Source organism: Ciconia boyciana, chromosome 9 (genome assembly GCF_034638445.1).
Source record: "Ciconia boyciana chromosome 9, ASM3463844v1, whole genome shotgun sequence".
Lineage (NCBI taxonomy): Eukaryota > Metazoa > Chordata > Aves > Ciconiiformes > Ciconiidae > Ciconia > Ciconia boyciana.
In genome coordinates this window covers 18,532,342-18,539,541 of record NC_132942.1, presented here as the reverse complement: position 1 = coordinate 18,539,541, position 7,200 = coordinate 18,532,342, and positions in this window count along the sequence as shown.

Here is a 7,200-nt window from a genome sequence, read left to right as displayed (position 1 = left end):
CCAACATGTACACATTGCAAGTACATGAAGAAAAACCTTACACAAATTTTGTTCTCCAATAAAGTAGCATTTCTTATTTGGGCAGGAGATATCCCAAGTGAAAACAGCCGGTGTAGGGGAAAATCCACACACAAATTAGGAAGCTATTGTTTTGGACTCTCGCCAAACTCAGCTTCCTCTTTTGCCCAAATGAAGCACGGGATTTAAATGCAAAAAGCCAAATATTCTAATGTAGAAAACAAATACACAAAACATATAGGCACCACAGAAGTCTGTTCTTGTTTTTAAATAATGCTTTGCCCATGTATACAGTGCTAGTTATTTTCTAGAGTTTTGAGAAAGTTTAACGTTAAAGTCATAGATGTTCTTCCCCCTTCACACTTTCACTTTCTCTTACAGTTGAAACTAAGTGTTTTAACAGGGTGCCAAGTTGCTGAATTACTCTTGAGCTTTTGTAAACATTTTTCTATTCTTTTTCCATCTGCAAAAGTTATAATTCACTAGAGTGAAGTTTTAATAACACCCTCTATGCTTCTTACAGCAGCATGCAAGGAAGCTATATAGCCTTTAGGGGGTTTTGTTTGGTTGGGTTTTTTTTAATATTACTGGATTATACCATCAAGTCTACAATAAATCTGATAAATAAAATGCTATTTTTTGAGATCCAGCAAAACACTTCCTATGAGAAGTGCTTCAATACAAGCAGTGACCATTGCAGTGACAGATGTACACAACTCACTTTCTCAAGGCAGAGTAGATGATCAGGGTATGTATTACAACATTAAAACTCCTGCCAGGGGAAGAGAAGTGACAGTACAAGCAGCTGGAGATGAAATTCGTACTTCAAATCTGTTTGATTACACATAGCTTTCATCAGCACTGATGCTTAGATCCCAGTAACAGTGTTTGAGTCGACAGGAACATGCAAGGAACACAGGAAAAGGGGATAGATTTCAGACCCTGATGAATACTTTAGTTGTGCAGGCCCTTTATATGTCTATATGAATAATATTGTTTTGCTGAAACTATTAAAAGTCCCATTTTTCAAGTGCTGAGCACAGACTCTCAAGAGTAGTTTTCCTACTTGATGCCAAATAAGGCTTGGACATGGTGATTCTACTGTTGGAAGATAGAAAGAAACAAAAGCTCCAGCACTATTCTTGAGGGAACTAGCATTTCTCCCAGGGGAAAAAAAAAAAAGTTTGCAAAAGGTTGTAAAATGAAGCTCATCCCATAACTGGGAAGCTATTTTTCTTGATGAGGTAGATTCAGCTTTCATCAGCTTTTAATAAGATCACCTTTCTCCAACTTGGATGAGGCAGCAACGATGGCAGTTTAAGAGGGACCTATGGGGCATTGATTTGCTAAGAAGCCATCTGTGAGTCACCAGCATGTTCTTCATGTGCATAAACAGCAGCAGGTACCTTCTGGGTACCTCTGACAATTTTGATTTAAGTATCCTGCTAACTGGTGCTATTTTTATTACCTGATCCTCAAAGCAGCAACGGGGCAGTTAACATAGAGAAGACTCTGGTCTCCAAAGATTCCTCACTCATTGCATAAACCCACTGCACTTGACAACAAAATACTTTCCAACTGAGTAACTGGTACTTTGTTCTTAGTTTTGGGGGTTTGTATGGGGTTTTTTGTTTGTTTTGGGTTTTTGTTTGTTTGTTTTTTAAATAAGGAAATGATGAAAAACTTAAAACACCAATTTGGGGTCTCTAGACTATTTACTATTCAGAAGCCATACAAAACAATTCAGATATTTTACTTTTGGCAATTCCATAACCCTAAATGCTATTTTTTCTGTTAAGTGGATGACTCCAAATTTATATGCTGGCTTAAAGTTAGAAAATATTTTAATACAGGAAAAATAATTATAAGTATTGGAGGTGGTTATCCTTTGTTCACAATGAAAAAGGTTGGTGGCTGGCACAAAGGGTGTAGGCCAGCCATACAAACCTCATGAAGGAAACAAGTTTGATGTATAACCACATAGCTGTTCTCAGTCAGGAGGTGAAACTGGGAATCATCTCAGAAGTTCCTCAGAAGCTCGAGGGCACAAGGGGAACATCAGAGGATCTTCAGAGCAAATAGCTCTTTTTTTCCCCTAAAGTATTTGTAAACAGTAAAAATGCTAAGAATGCATGTAGGGAGTTTTGTTGTTGTTTAGTTCTCCTGGAGCACGGTTTCTTCTACTGTGCTGCTATAAGACTTAAGTGTCAGCTTTGATGAATATAAGTTATATCAGGGAGTTGCAATATTAGATGTTTTTCTCCTTGTTGACCCCAAATCTCCACACCCTCAAGAGCATTAACAGAAAGGAAAAAGATAGCAAAGATCAGATAGAGGTGGCTATACTCAACTTCCACATAAAATAGTCAGTGAAACACAGATTAAAGTAAGTGTCTGTTTATTATTATGCTCCACTAGAAGAAATAGCAATGAAAAAAAAAAAATCTTGTCAAAGTTGAAGGACTGACAAGCTGTTCTTTCAAAGGTTCCTAAAAATATCTGTACGTCTCAAATAAATACAAGTAGTCTCATTACACCCTGCAGCTCTTTCCCTAGAAGTGTCATATGACATTTGCACAGAAATTAAGCTGTCATATGGGTAAAAACATTCACATGCTGCCATACCCAAACCAGCACAGGTATGTTCCCTTTTCTCTTTGATCACATACCTCTATCTATAATAAATTAAAAAATATTATGTTATTCTTGCTAGATACGCATTACTGTAATTGCCTTATCTAGGAAAACCAACTTTTTAAAGATATACTTTCTACTTCTTATCTCTTGTAATTCCAGGCAGGTTTTCAGAAAGTCTCAGCATGCTGAACAAGTTATTCTGCATTCAGCACCAAGAGCAAGTAAGGAGAGCACCTGAAAGTACTTCAACTTTAGCAAAAAGATAACACAAGATTAATATTACAGATGGGGGCAGGGGAGAGAGCTGTTTGTAAGGCTCCATCTCTTCAGTAAAGTATTTATACCACACTTGGAACAGGACAACCTGAATTAAGTAAATATAGGCTGTTTAGTCCAATCAAACTCAAGGCCATTCTTATACAAACTCTTTCAATAGTCTTTAAATAATTTCATTCATATGCTTTAAAGTCTGAGACAGTAAAATGCATTAAAGAGGTGTCTCCAAAAAAAAGCTCAAAGACAGAGGTTGAGCAAAAGAATCATGTTTGATGCACCTATTGGTTTATAGTTTGCTAAAGCACTGCATAATTTTCTCTCTGCTGCAACATTTCAAAACACTGGACATGTTTATTTGTAAAGTAACTAAAGAAAGAAATCTTGACTTCTTTTTGGACACTACTCTTGATAATCATGTGACCCCTAAGTCAACAGGGCTGTCAGCCTCAGCAGCCTGAAACTATAGGACCAGACGTTAAGCCTAGTCTACAGAAAATAATTACCACCTCTTGGCTCATGAAATAGTTGCAATAAACAAATGCCTCCAATTAATTATTCTTATGCTATATAGATTGACAGAAAGATGATGACTGGACAGGCCTCGAAATTGAATTACCCTCTGATTTGTTGGGAGGAAATCCTCACAACCATGGCTAAATCTTGTATACCAAGAATTATGTGAAGACTGTCCCTACTGCAGCCTATAAAATACACAGCTAGGATGAAACAGATAGTTTATTTACTCACATTGTCTATCTGGCCTGTCTAGAGTTTTGGCACCACAGTTTTTGCCCTTACTGCACCTTTTTTTTTTTTTTTAAGAATATATTAAACTTGTTACATAGAGGTACTGTTGTATCAGTAAACGTCTTCTGCCTTTACTTAAACATATTGTTGGTTTTTGCTATGCTCCTGAAGCCAATAACAGGAGTAGGGGAACCAACTTCCTTTTATCTATATCTGTCAATGGTTGGAAAACCAGGGAGTTACAACTGCAAAACCTAGATGTCTGGCTAACAAAGGGAGACTTGAACTCTTAAAGGTGAGGGAACTGAGGTGATTCACTGCTGACACAGATATGACAGCAACAGCTGATGAATATTCCTCTTTCTCCAGCTCTGACCTTATCACATCAAACTTTTTTCCTTGGGCTTGATATGAAAGAATAGCTATCCCTTTAAAGGAATACTTGCATGGTTGTTTTGGGGGCGGTGGTTTTGGTTTTTTAAGCCTTCCGCAAATGCACATTTATCAGACAGACTGTGACAACAGAAATGAAACCTGTATGAGAAATTCTGTATCAAGCAATTCATTCAGAATACAGCATTGAGGCAGCTGCATAAAGATATATATTAATAGAAGCTTTAAAACAGCTTATAAAAGTTTTAGTCTGCCTTTCCACAGATAAAAATTTGAAAAGTCTCCATTGTTCCTTTTATAGCTACTGATGTTCCCTTCTATAACCACTGAAATGGTTCTTCATGCCTCACTAGTGGTTCTTCATGCCTCACTAGGGGACAGGAAATAATTCACTGCCTTGTCAGCTGCTTTCAGTAGAGCAATGAAATAGCACCAATGAATATAACTTTTAAAGGTGTTAAAATATGGCACAATCAATCAAATTACCTGAACTTGAACAACATATCATTTACTCTTCAGAAGTAGCATGTTAATGTGGAGACTCAACACACTATAAGCAAATTCAAGTACACCCCCATACCTCAAGAAAAGAATTTGGGTTTCTTTGTGGTCAGGTAAAAGCACTATCTATTGTTCGATTCTAGCCCAAAGAACTCCATACAAGCAAATAATTTAGACTGGAAGAATCAAGTCATCCTGGCAGGACTGAGGTTATGGACCTATGCTATTGTGCCCTGCCTGCATCCATAGAGCACTCTCAACTTCCCAATATTCTTGCAGTGTACTTTGGGGCAGATTAGCTGGCCTGAGAACAAAACAAAATTGCCCAACCAACTGTAATGGTTCCTGGCAGCTTCTGTTCTGTAAAGTTGTAACAGTGCTGCACTCAGGAGTCTTTTCCAGAGCAGCAGAATATGCTGCCAACATCCCTCAAGGAAACGCTCAGCTCAAGCTTAGGAACTGATTTATACAAGGTGGCTTTATTCCCCCAAAAACTGCCACCCTAGGGGGCACTTGTGTGTTTTCTGAATGAATACAGTTCTTTAAGTGTGTCCTACTGTTTGTGCTTTAGGCACAGGACCTCTTGGCTTTGGTCTTAGTGTAGCAATGTGTATTAGAAGATTGGGTCTCCATTGGAGATGACAAAAGTGAAGTGAATTTTTGGCTCAGGTGTGAGCCACGTATATAAGCTGCTCCATGCTGTGGCTCAGCCTGCAGCATTCTGAGGCACCAGCTCAGGAAAAGCCATCCCTTTTACAACACAGTGATGAGAAATAACAGTGTCAACTGTGCTGTTACTGCTGATTTCAGCAGAAGCATCCAGTATTTAATTGACTCATAGCTGACTCACTGACTCAGTGGCAGCTTCAGGCCAGGGCTGCCGAGTGACACCTCATTTTTACCATAGGTCAAGGAGGCACTGAATGCAGATGATCAAATTCCAGTCTTTGTCACATCTGCCTCCCAGAAGTCACATACTAATTTGGGTTCAGAAAACCACAACACTATTTGGTCTTTTTAATAGGTAAAACATCAGTTGCTTTTCCAGGGCATTTAAATATGCACTATGTAACTAGCAATAGAGAAACCTGCAAATAGAAGGGAGATTACAGAGGGAGATACAGATTACACTGAACCAGTGACGCAGACCAAAACTGAGAACAGGATTAAAGGAAATGGAGTCAAGAAAATGCTGGAATAATATCATGCTATTAGTCTCATAAACAAGGCTTAATGTAAGAGGATAAAAATCAGATGCTTCACCAGTAGATATTACTACAGTATAAACAAATTAATGTAGAGTTAGCAACATGCTTCAGTTATGGACTTGTGTTGAAATGCCAAAACATTATCAATTTGTTTCAGAATGACAGTTACCAAGTTTGTTTAAAGCTGTTAAAAAAAATCCTAAATATTTCAGTTAGTACTGAAGAATAGCTAAAACACATTTAATGTCAGCAACCTCACAACACCTGCATGGCAAAACTGTTTTGTTGGATTTTTTTTTTCCAAACATTCTTTACACAATACTGTGCCTAAAAGCCAGCTGCTTTCAAATCATCAAAGTATTTTGCCTGGACTAAAGAGCACACGAGCACTGTGGAGCTTCTGGAAATCTTTGAGAGAAATACAAGAACCATAGTCCTGACCATAAAGGTCATGTAACACCTTCACCAATACATTTCAGTGTCAGAAATGTGCTCTCTCCTGGATGAAAAAAAGTACTGCACAAATCTGTCAAAATGAAGGAGCTCAAAATGCAAACAAGAGATAGAAGAGCCTTCAAAAAAAGACAACAAAAAGACCTCAACCAACCAAAAAAAGCCCCCTACTATTGGTATTTGTAGGTGAGTGTTTTGGGAATGGACAACTTAGGAGAGTTAAAAGCAAGCTGGGGTTTTTTGGCGGTGGTGGTTGTTTTGTTTTTAAAGAAAACAAAACAAAAACCTTTCAGGTAAGGTGAGTCAAAAATATATATCTCTTGTCACATAATAGATATTTCCAGTCATGTGCTGTGAAAGAAATCATCAGGCCCCTGGGATGATTGATGCAGCCACAGCCTGCTCCCCAAGCAAGCCACAGCCAATGGTAGGCAGGAGGCTGGGTACCCTATGCACAGGAGGATCCAGATTGCACTGTGTAAACATGTGGTTGTCAGCATGGGACACCTAAGCTGAAGTTCTCACAGTCCTCAGCCACTTTAAAAAATTCCTAATAAATGAGGAGCTCCTGTAGTCTCACAGCCTCTTGAAAAGTTCAATGAATGGATCAATACAGGAATTCTGATGCCCAGCTGGTTCTTCATTGGAAAGCAGGATTTTTTAAAAGTTATGAACAAAAACCTGCAGTAGCTGTTTTGGAACAAGATTAACACCATGCTTTTTCCATTGTTTTATATTCTGAAAATCAGCACTGTTTAGGTTCATGTTTGCACAGAATTTATCTACATGGAATGCAGCAAATCACCCATTCAGCTGACATTTAAAGTCTCTCAGATGGTGTTGAGAGCAAGTATTTTATACAGCTTTAAAATATCAAGACTGTACAGGAAGGTAGTATTAAAAAAGAATGAAATTTAAAGACTCAAACTGATGACACTTCAGGATCACAAATTATAGCAGTGTACAG